Genomic DNA, 13,643 nt, shown 5'->3' on the forward strand with positions numbered 1-13,643 from the left:
GTCCTCTTGTATACAGTATTCATTCATGCAAGTTTAGTATTATTTATTTAAAATATGTTTTTTTTTATTTATTTTAAGAAGCATTTCTTTCGTTTGTATACTCCAAAAATGTTTCCTACTATTTCTTAACAAGGCAGACCTGCTATTAGTGGTAAATGTGGGGTTGAAAGTTTGATAGGTTCCAAATACTCTCCTAGTTCGTGTACGTAGAGTACACATAAGTGCTTAGTAGATGTGAGTTAGGAGATGTGTTATTTTATCTTACGCTAACGATATTTATACAAATTATCATATAGTTTTTGCTTACTGCAACTGTTAAGTAACAGTAACTCTACTGATGAGAATTATAATATCGAAAGTTGAAAGTAAAAACACAATTTAGCCAACTCAGTTAAAACTAAATCTTTTCTTAGGCAACCACCATCTAATGGAAATCTAAATTTTTGAAGGTTAATGTTACTAATTGTGTTACTGAATAAAGCCGGCGTATCAATAAACTAGCGGCGATTGGCTTTCATTGACATTCACTGAAATTTTTCATCTATTTCTGAAAAAAAACTAAAATACTTCATCAATTTATTTTACTGCTTTTAAAGTGTAAAAAGTAGTGCTAATTTCATCGTGCTGGTTTTACGTTCGCTACAGACCAAAATGTCATGGACGGAGTGGAAAAAAAGACTACAAAATTTGTCGCATTAAATAAAATCCAAGTCTAGCCTAGTACCGCAATACCTCTTTGTGGTACAAACCACTAAACCGCTCGGCTAGTATAGCGCTTCCAAAACTGATAATATTAGTAAGAATGAAATATGTTTTGGTAAGTTCGGTGTGTGTAGGAAATACATAACTTAGATGATATTAGTTTAAATTTTGAATTAGCAACTAACTGATTTCAGAATATTTAGTAGTTTTGGTTAGTGTTTACTAAATAAGAATAGTGTATTCATGAAAGCAAGTTTGACAATCTTATAGAATAATGCCGATGCAAGTCTAGACTAGCCTGCTGACGTTTATAAATTCTGTTGGAACCGAGGCTATTTTAATAATAAATTTCATTATTCCACGAACTGATCAATCAGTTTGTGTATAGGTCCGGTGTTCCATTGCCATTGGAATACGTTGTTTTTTCTCTCTCTCTCTGCTACTTCTTGAGTGTGTATGGACCAGCTGTAGTGTGGAAGCGGATGATGGGAAAGGAGCAGCAGGGCCGCCACCACAAACGGCCACACAGACAAGTTACGTCGGGAGACTTCTTTCCACTTCCTTTTATTATGCCCTCTTCACATACAACTTGTATTCGGCGGCCTCCAATTGGATTTACATAGACCGCAATCTCTTTGATATCTACCACACATGCTCATTCGCTTATTTTTACAATGTAAATCAATATATTTGATTATCTTATTTTGCTATTCCTTTTAGGCTTGGGCGATTCTTTTTTTACTTCTACTCTTCCGTTTGATTTTAATGTCTTCTTTCTCATATATATCTTTTTTAAATCTTTTTACAGCAATTCAATAAAAAGTTATTGAAGCTGAAATGTCATAGGCTTACTTTCAGGTAGGTAACCTGTTTTTTAAGCAATTTAGACGATGGAAATCTTAAAACTCATTCAAGTTTCTTTTTATTATATATATATTTGTGTGTGTGTTGTTCATTGACCGGTTTATGCAATATTTGTGGTTGCTTTCTTTCTTTAAAGTAATATCTTGTTGTCATTTTTTCGACATTAAAATTGGCTTTTTCCCCTACCTTATTAGATGGTTGACAAAAAATCGCCATCAATATATTTAGCCAAAATTTTGGAATATAGATTTAGAAAGTGTCTTTATGTTACTGAGATCCTTACACATGATTCATCTGGAGCAGTTTCCTCATAAATTGCGGTGAGACTAGTCTCTTATGTTTTACCTGTTTGGTGTCCGACTCAGTACCTTGTCTTGGCAAAATATGATGAGGGAGTAGTTGTCTGTAAAATGTAAACATTCTCTCTTAAACTATCGTTTATCTCAACGAAGGAGGCCGTGCTTATGTTAGTCTTTAAGATACTAAACTAAAAACCATTTTGAAGAGTTGGTGTAATGTTTTATCTTTTTCTTTGAATTTTAATCTATGGCAATAAGCTTTACCATGAAAACTGCTTTATCTAATAGATTTTCTCGATTATTTTAGCGATCTTTTTTTGAAAATGATTCAAATTTCTTTACACTTAGTATAATTAGGTACTACTTGATTTTGTACTATATCAGTGATTGTAGTGCTAGTTTTATTTCTATTATTAGTATTGTTTTTTAGTTATTTTGGTAATTTTTATAAAACACAAAAAACAACTTCTTTGTAACAGGTTTTAATCTATAAACAAATAAATATAATACTAATAAATTTTCTAGAAAACTTCAAGAGAGATACCTACCTAACCAAAATTCTGAGTTAGAATACCAATATACATCGGGATCAGTTTGGTTTCAGATGACACTGATGTTAAAGGGGACGTTTAGACTTCAAGTTTCCTTGAACAGATCATTATGACTGTAGTGAACATTTATAATTTCGATTTTTTTTTTAATTTTTTTTTTTTTACAATGCCAAAATTTAATTTTGTGAATTACAGCAAGAAAAAGTTGTTTCAGTGTTTACACCAGATTTTATTATGTTTATTAAGAGCCGTATATTAGTTTTAGTTGTAGCTAGACTTCAGAAATTTTAAGTTTCGTCAAACTGATTTTAGAAGTTATAAGAAAGTCGCTGACACTTAAATTAATCTTAAAACAAAAATAAACAGTAAAATTTAATTACTGATTTAGATCAGTAAAGTTTATATTACTGATTTTCTATGTTACTGACTCCGTAAATTGTTTTGTATTTGTAATAACCAGGCCCAGAAGAAGACAATATATTTGTCGAAACGTTAGCAAAAAGACGAGTTTGTTTTTTAATTGGACCGATTCCTCGCCAATCTTGAATCCTTAGTTTAACAATTTACGGTCACGAAACCAATATATTCTTGAAACTTAAGCTATTTAATGTGTACGAAAAATTTATGAATTCGAACCTAAATTTCATAATTAATTAAATAAAATGTAAGTTTATTATTATTATTATTATTTTAAACATGCAAAGAGTGAAATAGAAAGTATGTAAAAAAAAAGTTGATTTGTATATAATGCAGAAATGTGCATAAAACTCTCATTCACTCAATAAAATATAAACATAAAGCTGGAAGGGATTCCTTGATTATGAAAGGTTTTTGAATGTGTATTCTACGACCTTGGGCATGAATCATTAAAGTAAGACAGACGGCCGGTCTAGAGGTATATAAAGACAATCAATCATTGACGGGGGTCTCACTGTAGCAGCTGTACAGTGTGAAACCTTCCATTCTGAACCTTCATTCTTCCTAGACACTATTATTTCTGTATGTGTGTTTGTGTCAGTTTTGGACTCTGGAAATCTTCTTTATTTCTTTTCTTAAGATCGTTTCTTCTTGTTCTTGTTCTATTGACGCTGCTAACCCAACTCTTAAAAAGAAACTTTACCTGCATCTGCTTTTTAGCTTCTCATTCTTCTTTTTTATCTTTACAATCAGTCTCATCAACTTATTATGTTTTTGTATGTATTAATTAGTTATTCTCCAGTTTTGTGTATATATATATATTCTTTATTTACTATTTTTTATTTCAAGTATTAACACAACTTTTCAATCTTAACATTATGTTAACAAGGACATTTCTAACTTGATGTCCTCTCTAATTATATCATTGTTAAATTTATTTACTTGAACGGTATTTTTCAATAAATCAAACAGAATGAAATGTAAATATAAAGCGACAATTTATTGACAGGCTTGAAAACGTCATCCTCTTTATAATTCTTATAAAGGAGGTTTTTCTTTTTTCACACTAGGTTATTTACGGTTAGATTGTTAGTTGTGGCTCTTATTGGGGGAAGTTGATTATCCACTTCTTCGGAGATTCTGTCATCCTGGCGAGTATCCCACATGAATAACTCTAGCTTACCCTAGCAGCCTTCTCAATCATGAAGATCTACAGTGGTAATTAATGTGTACTTAAATCCCTGCTGTAAATTATTATTTGAAAGAGTTTTTGTGTCTTCTTTTTTTTGGGGGGGTGTGTAAAAATTGAACGTTGCTTACAATCACCTGTTTTCTTGTTACACCTGTATGTCACTCCAAGAGAGTGTAGGACTACGCCGCAACAAACCACGGCTAACAGTATCCCATTTTGATGTTCGGGAGAGAGAGACTGAAGCTTGGAGCTTCTAAATGCTGACAGGTTTATGAATCTAAAGCTAATCCTATAAAGAAATCGTGAAGAATAACATGTAAAGCAAATACATTTAGCTCTAAAAAAAAGAAGGTTAATTACCATTTCACACATGGTTTTATAACTTCATAAGCAGATCTCAACCATAAAGGCTGCAGAAATACTAGGTGTTGATCATAGTACTCGCGCTACGTGAATTCTGTTCTCTAGAGTAGGGTCTAGGTCGGTCACCAACCATCAATGTTAATATTAATTGCCCTTAAAAATGTAGCCACACCCAAAAGATGTTAGGTTAAGAGTGACCATTGCCACAATATTCTAATAAATGAAAAGAAATATTAGATGATGCTTCGCGCACAAGCAGGAGAAATATATCGAGGAAAAGTAGCAATATTTGGAAGAACTCTACATGAGAAATTAAATGGTGCTCCTTGATACAGGAATATCTTGGAAGGAATCATCGACAGTCTTTTTTTTTAGTATACCAGAACATCGAAGTCCTTGCAAGAGCAAAAACAGCGCTTCATCAATTAGAATACCGGCAAAAGTGCACTAACTAATTGTTACGCACGACTGGGCTTTGTAATCTTTGTACCATAGCTAACTTCCGTAAAATATCAGAGCCACTGTAGAAGATATTATTCGAGCCGAAACCTTTAACTACAGTCGAGCCTCCCTTAAAGGACACTCTCACTCGCGACCACCTCCATTTTTTTTTTTTTTTTTAATATTTATCCTTTTAATGTAATTTACCATCCAGTGATGGCCGCCATTAGTCACCCAGTTGGTCACGGGGCCAACGGCGCCTCAGCCGTCTTCGAGGATTGGAGGGTAGCGTAGTTGTAGACAGGTTTGCAGCCAAAGGGTTGGGATGAAATGAGAGATTTTGATGAAAATTTTTATAACGGATTTTGCAAGTTCAGAGATGAGTGGAATTTGGAGATCTGTATGGATTGTGTGGTTACTAACATAGGATGGAGCGTCTACTATGTGGCGGAGAATTTTAGATTGGAGTGTTTGCAGTCTATTGATGTTTGATTTTTTAGCTGTTCCGTAAAGCTCAAGTCCGTAAGTCCATATTGGTGTGAGAAGAGCTGTATAGAGTCGTCGTTTGTTCTGCAGTGAGAGTTTTGAGCGTTTGTCGAGTAGTCTGGCTAGAAGTTTGTATCGTTTGTTTAGTTCGGTACGTTTAAGTCCCGTATGGGGGTTCCAGGTAAGTCTCTTGTCTAGGTACATTCCAAGGTACCGCACATGGTCGGCTGGTGGGATAGGTGTGTGATGTAAGAAGACAGGTGGTGAAGTTTGACGTTTGAGTGTGAAGACTATGTATTTAGATTTAGTTGGGTTAATTTTTATACGCCAGTTTTCTAACCACCTCCATTTACGGACAGTTTTTGGATTTCCCCATTTTTAACCCTATACACTTTCTATATAAAAGAACCTCCGTCTAACGGACACTCTACATAGCGACCGCGGACATTGATTTTGGGGAACGGATTATATGTTTCACCTCTCACCAACCTTATTATTAAAAGTTCGTTTGACGCGGTGCTAAAAAGAATTATCCCCTCTCAAGTTTTTCTTTTTTTCTGTTTTTTCCTAAAGTTTCCTATATAAGCTCACACATCTTGTACCAATTTAATCATTTTTCAATATAATTTTGGACGAACAATATTATTTTTTCCTATATGTCTCTCAAACGAAAGTGGTTAACCCTAGAAGAGAAAATAAATGTGTTGGAAGATTTTGCAAAAACCAAATCGAGACATCGTCAACTTGCCGAAAGGTTTGTTCTACGAGTATTTTTCTAATAATGGATGATAGTATAATGATAATTTTACCATAATTTATTATTGTTATGAATAAATGTGATGATTATTGTAAAAATCGTTATAAAAATTATTAATTAAGTCAATAATATGTAGTTTTTTGATAATTTTTTTGGATAATTAAGAAAAATTTGATGCATTCCATATAGCTAAATAATTATGCAATTATGTAAATTTCTAAATCTATTAATAATAAACAATTTTTAAATAGATGTTTGGTTTTTTCATTATGAAACTTGCCTACCTCCTTCTAACGACCACCTCCAAACAGCGGCCACTTTGCTTTTCCCCGCCAGTGCCCGTTATTAAGAGGTTCGACTGAACAATTATCATAGATAATTTAAAAAAATAAAATAAAAACCTTTTCAAGTCCATCAGTCCTTTAATACAGCTTCCAAAATATGATAAAAACAAAGCCAACTTCTTTTTAAACCAGTCTTTTGGACCATGACCAACTTTCTGGGAAAAAAATAGGTGAATAATTTTAAATGAAATGAAAATTAAAAAAGATGGTTAATTGTAGACAATACGAGGGTCGTTTGAAAAGTCAGAGAGATAGCACCACTGGCGCGTATCGAGGTTATGTTTAGCTAGTAGCATCTCTTGGAAGAACAAACACCAAGTTTCAGCCAGATCGGTCTATATCTTTGTGTTTGGCATTCGTTTGAATCGAGGAAGTCGAGTGATTTTCAAAAAGAATTTCGTGTATTGATTAAACACTACTTTATGAAAGGCAAAACGCCTCAGGAGACTAAAGAGAAGCTTGATAAACATTATGGTAACTCTGCACCTTCGATTAGAACAGTTTATAAGTGGTTTCAAAATTTTCGGAGTGGCCATATGGGCACAAGCGACGCTGAACGTTCTGGACGCCCTGTTGAGGTTACTATTCCAGAAATCATTGATAAAATCCATGATATGGTGATGGATGACAGAAGAGTGAAGGTGCGTGAGATTGCTAGTGCTGTGGGCATCTCGAATGAACGGGTACATAATATTTTGCATCAACATTTGGACATGGCAAAGCTATCCGCAAGATGGGTGCCGCGATTGCTCACGCTTGACCAAAAACGAAATCGTGTGAAGTGTTGCAAGGACGGTTTGCAGCTGTTCCAGAAGAATCCGCAGGACTTTAAGCGTCGTTTCGTCACTGTGGATGAAACATGGATACATCACTACACTCCTGAGACCAAAGAACAATCTAAACAATGGGTTACCAAGGGGGAATCTGCGCCAAAAAAGGCGAAGACCGTTCCTTCGGCCGGAAAGATTATGGCGACTGTCTTTTGGGATTCGCAAGGAATAATCCTCATCGACTATCTGGAAAAGGGTAAAACTATTACAGGTGCATATTATTCATCGTTATTGGACAGTTTGAAAACCGAGCTGCAAGAAAAACGCCCACGATTGGCCCAAAAAAAAGGCCTTTTCCATCACGACAACGCACCAGCTCACACCTCAGCAGTTGTGGTCGCAAAATTAATGGAAATAGGGTTCCAACTCGTTTCACATCCCCCCTATTCTCCAGACTTGGCTCCCTCGGACTACTATTTGTTCCCCAATATGAAGAAATGGCTGGCGGGAAAAAGATTTTATTCAAACGAGGCGGTGATTGCAGAAACGAATGGCTATTTTTCAGACTTGGACAAATCCTATTATTCGGAAGGGATCAACAAACTAGAGCAGCGTTGGACGAAGTGTATAAGCCTAAAAGGAGACTTCAATACTACACTTTGATCTTAGCCAAAAGGCCGAGAAGCGATAAGGAGACTATGTTGAAAAATAAAAAAGGTTTACCCAAAAAAATTAAGTAGTTTTTATTTTTGCACGGACTTTTCAAACGACCCTCGTAATTAATAATTTCTACTTCAAATAGTAGACCGTGCAACAGTACGACTATACGTACGTATATTTGAACTAAAAACCAAGAAAGAAATTTTTAATTTTTGATCAATAATTAATTATTAATTATAATAACGCTTCATTAAATAGTTTTAATTTAGGTCAAAGTTTGTGTTTCAAAAAAAGTAAATTAACTTAAATTTAATTAACTTTATCTGTTTCTTTTTTTAATGTAATTATAAATGGAGAAAAAGCATATGAATAAAACTAAAATTCAATAAAAGATTTATTGTTTATTAATTTAACATAAGAAATTTATTTTTTATGGGCAAAAATTTAATTAAATTTGTATTCTGATATGCACTGTACGAACGGTAAACCCTAGTTTGATTATTTTTCAGAAGATTGAAGAATTTTTTAAAGAACCTTGTTTTTCCAATCTGATGAAACCTTTCTAGAGCCAATTAGATTTTTTTTTTTATACGAAAAATTATTAATCCGTAAAAAGTCCTATTTTACGTATGTCTGTGTAATTTAATCTTTTTACAACTAGCTATTCAATCATTTAATACTAATTTAATTTAGTTGTTAGATATAAATAGTGTGAACCAAATTAATGATATTTACAGTTTTATGTACCAAGCTCTGAAGCTCAGAAGCTCTTTGCTCTTAGAGTGGTAACTGTTGAGTAATTTATGTCTAACTAATTGAGTTATTTTTCACTTATGTATGTTAATGAGTTATATTTTAGTTTTCCACTTTTTTACCTCTTAAAGAATAGTTTCATTTCCTTTATTTTACTAATGTAATGTTATTCTACTTTTTTGTCCAATGTTGTTACAACTCCCAGCTAAAGGTATTAGAAGATAAAAACATATGACATTAAGATAAAAACACTCAAAATCTCTTACTGATTTGCTACAATTGTATGGGCGGGCGATTCTGACTCAGAATGTTCAGTTTTACCCTAATTAGATGCTTGCTACACACAAATACTTGGTACTTAGTATGGTGTAGCTCTATTCTGTAATTGATGTAAGACGTGTAGTAAATGGCATTTTAAAATTAACTTACAGGCAATCCATTAACTTACAGGTTATCCAAAAAATTTTTGAACTCGAGTCGTGAAATCAATCAAATACTTTACAAAGTTTTCAATACCGATGTTTCAGCTCTTCTTTAGTTTTTTTAAAAAATATTATATAATTAATTGGATTAAATAGTTCAAGCATTAACTTATTTTAATGCACATGTTCTATTTTAGTGCCTGCAAAAAAGAGAAAGGATATCCTAAGATGGATGAATTTTAACGAGAAAATGGTTTTAAATGAAGTACGGCAAGAAAGAAAAACGAATGACAAAAGAGGGGCGAATTTTGGGGATTGTTTCCCAAATAATTGTTCGACTGTTCTATTTATCCATGCTCCACTAACTTTTAAAAATAAAACTTTAACTGCACTTTGTTTAATTCACAAACTTTGGACTTGTTTATGCGCTTTGAACTGTGGTTAAATTGTTAATTATTCTAATCAAAATGATGTAATGTTTTTGTAAAAAACTAAATACAGTATTTCTCTATCTATCTATCTTATTCTAATCAAAATAAATTGGGATAAGTGAAGGCTTGCGTTTTTCTTCTGTGAAGTGGAGTCAAACTCTGGACTCATAACCAACCTCCTTCACTTTGATGCAATACGTGCATTCTTCTCTTCCATTACAAAACCCACATAGACCATCTGCTGGTAGCCCTATGCATCGCATGTGCTTCTTTTACTTTTAATCTACACTGGCATGTTGTCAAAAAGAGTATGATCATCTGAATGGCCGACCGCGATCTTGTTGGAGTATAGCCGCAGTTAATTTAGACGGGTGGAGTTTCAATTTGAACTCTGGGTTTACATCGAATACTTAACGCGACTTATTCTATAAACCTTTCTTTGATTACTACGCTAACCATCCAGTTTGCGTCTCGTGGAAACTCCGCAAACGAATCTTCCTGAGTTTATTTTAGAATTAAGGAACCATTAAAATGAAGTAACGCAATCACCATTCTTAATAGTACGTATTAAGTACTTGCGTTAATAACATAAATCGAAAAAACTAATAAATTCCAGATATTAAAAAAAGGTTTAAGAACATGCTTCGCAAAAATTCCTAGCTTAGGCGATCAAAGGATAGCAACCGTAAAGGTATGAGTAGTGTTATCGAGAAGAGACGGTATCCGGAGTATATCATCGTATCCGATATCTATTTTTCTAAATGCTCGCAAGGTCCTGAACCTATCGTCTAGAAATTTATTAAATTTAGCGTCATAATTCGGGATTTACATTTTGTTAAAATAATGTATTTTTTTAAATGTAATGTACCTTATATAGCTGTTATAATTAAAAAACCGACTAATCATTTCAACCGTAATGTATACACAATTAGCATACAGACCGTCTGGTCACAGAGTGTCTGAGGATTTGTCGTATTGATGAAAAACAGAATTACAAAATAAAATTAAAAGAAAAAGAAAAAAAACTCAAGTACATTGATAAAGATATTGAATGAGAATGACTTTTTTTTATCAATAATAATGTATGAATGATACCTACAGACAGAAAAAACTGTTAGAGAACTTATTACTCAAATCGAGAAATAAATACGAGTTGTGAGAACTGAATAATTTGTGGCAACAATTAGTTTTTATTAAGGTGTAAAACAATAAAAGCAATTAATTTTTATTTATTAACTTTGGGTCGCATAATACTTTCTTTTTACTGTAGAATAAGTAGAAATAGTTTTTTATTAACTTCAATTAGTCTTATTAAAAGTATTTTAGTCTTATTAAATTTTAGTATAGAATCAGAATAATAATAAAATATATTCTACATAGGCTGATGATAGCTGAAACGTCCATTAAAAACAATTTAAACAAAAAGAGAAGTTTCGCCTACCAATCCTAAGTGTACAATATTAACGCCAAAGTTTCTGTAAATATTATTTCATCTTCAGAGACTATCACGGATTTATCCGCACCTAAGCAACCAATATTTCTGTAATCAAATAAATTACAGAAAATATGTTTTACTGTGAAAAATATGAATCTTTGAAGATGATATAAATTCGTACATATTTATCGAAACACTTATATAAGTAGATTTAATATCGCATAAAACTTTTCACAAATTGAACATTATCGATCAAAACTAGACAAAAGAAACAATAACAAATTTATTAAAATTATATTATTAATAATGCACGCTTCAAATACTTTCAAACTAAAAACAGATGTCTTCGAAGACTAAATCCGGGATTCTTGCCGGTATTGGGTATCGCAAATAAAAATTTAATACTTTCTCCTACTTATTAATTAACCAGCAAAATATAATCTGCTTATGATAATATTTATTTAAATTAATCAATTTTCCTCTCTTAATTTAAATAGCCAACAATTTAAACTAAACTCTACTTTAGTGTATAAGGTAGTTATCTGTTTTAACTAGCTTTAGTTTTAACTCATTAATTGGATTTACTATTATTCACTTGCAGTTATTGTCACTAATTTAAACTTCATTTATTACACAAATTTCTCCAGTTTTTTTGACTCAAACAAATATATTAACTTACAGTTTTTTTGTTTTTAAGTTCCATACTTCTTAAATCAAATAGTTGTTTTCCCTACATTTCGGACCGTGCAGGGCGGACAAGTTACTCGTCAGATAACTACAGTAGTATCTTTTAAGATAACTGCATCATTCTAAGTTAATTTAAGATAATCATTTAAATTTACCTACTAATTACTTATGATAGCTAGATTTAAAATAGTATAGTGAAATGAATTTTAAGCAGTCATCACTAATAAGATGTATTGGATTTGTTCAAAATGGTTTCTCCACAGAATATTACTACTTCTAGCAAATTCGATGCAAATGTTTTCACTAAGTCAGTTAAACTTAAAGAGAGGCGTATTGTCCGTAAAGAATTCTTTCCAATTTTTAAGGTCTTCTCCAAAATAAACCAATCATTTTCTTAAAACATGGTACTGTTACTTGTTACTTCTTTTTATTTAACACCAATGTTAACCTTCCAAGTACTGATTTAGAGGGTTCCTTGATTTTGAGCTACCCTTCAAAAATAGCTGCTCTCCTCTCTCTCGGTTAAACAGTTCCAAGAGTAAAAATGTAAATAACTTGCAATTTATAAGAATAAAATTGCAGGAATTACAATTAAACTGCAAATTGCTGAAACTAAAATTGTGCTCAATTCTCAACTGAAGTCCTTTTCTTTTTTCTAACAAATATTTGTCTTTTTTTTTATAGAAAATTAAATTTATTCTCAAATTTTATTATTTCGATAGGATTCAGTAAATCATCACCTAAAAGCTTATCTATCCTTGAATCTCAAAAATAAATTGTTTTATTAAATATTATCTATTTAGTGGAATAGTTGGTGATAAAATTTAGCTCGTCATAACTTATTTTGCAAACAGAAATTAATGTGAATTTAATTTAGTTCAGATGTTCTTTTAATTTTAAATATTTATTGATTGATATTTTCTTCATTAGTCTTTAAGATGACGACGTTTCAAAAATCATTTTCTCTATATTTTTTCTTTTTAAGACCCGTAAGATATTTACTGAAATTTATATTTTAATTAAGTACCTCAATTATTCTGGATAATCGCTCTTTATCTTGAATATCCCGGCCAAATTTATCTAAATCCTTGACGCTGGTTGTAAGGGAAAAAGTAAAATTATACTTTCTCATCTGATAATCTGTTTTAACTTTGTCTATATATTAAATATTGCTCAATTATTTTTCTTAGGGACAAGTTAATGATTTAAATAATTTCAAAATCATTTTGCCGTTTCTGTACGTTTTGCATTCTTTTATAGTTTTAGATTTGATACCGCCCGTTCATTTATCGTGCAGGATGATAATGGCCCGGAAAGTTGTAATTATTACACCATTTTGTAATACATATTTTTGTCTTGTTTTCCATGATTAGTATGGAAAGCGTTTTCCAATTTTTTTTTCTCGAGAAAATCCCTATTTCAATCATTTGTAAGATTATGCAATTCAAAGTTGAATTTTTAGTGTCTAGCTTTTAATTATCCCTTATTTAAGAACTGCTCCAATTAATTATTATTATTAATTATTGAGAAAAAATTAATAATTTTATAATTCAATTTAATTTATTTTTAATTTTTAAACGTTAACTTTTAATTGGGCACCTTTCTGGTACACATTTAACGGGAGACTTCTTGTAATGAGTTTATCACATTCAAACCGAACGTGTTTATTTAATAAAATCTATTGATTGCTGCTTTTAATACATTTATATGATTTGTCGCCACTAATCGTTCACCAGCTTACTCAATTGCTCGTCAAATTACAGAGAGAAATGGAGTTAAAAAAAACAATTATTAGCTTAGAATTTGTAAGAGATTAGGTGGTTTATTTGGCCAGAGAGCTCTAGCACTGAATAGGAATATGGTAGAGATAAGAACCAATTGTGTATTTGTTAAGCGAGACTGCACGTGGTTTCCACGTGCAAATATCCCCGCTCAACCATTTCTTCTCACACCCTTAGAAGTTTTGGCCCTGGTTTGGCAGATATAAAAGACGCAATGCGGGGAGTTTGGGCCTAAATCTAATGTTTTGTTTAATACCAAACTAACTATCGCGTGTACTCAGGCTTCTT

At 32.1% G+C, this 13,643-nt stretch overlaps 1 protein-coding gene across 2 annotated transcripts in view; it reads right to left on the minus strand.

Annotated features, from left to right (window-relative positions):
* LOC141457151 (inhibin beta chain-like) overlaps positions 1 to 13,643 on the minus strand; it is a 171,876-nt gene that overhangs the window by 149,653 nt on the left and 8,580 nt on the right. The gene's annotated exons all lie outside the window — the stretch shown is intronic.

This window comes from Rhodnius prolixus, unplaced genomic scaffold (assembly GCF_049639745.1).
Source record: "Rhodnius prolixus isolate KJV_2025 unplaced genomic scaffold, Rpr scaffold_10, whole genome shotgun sequence".
NCBI lineage: Eukaryota > Metazoa > Arthropoda > Insecta > Hemiptera > Reduviidae > Rhodnius > Rhodnius prolixus.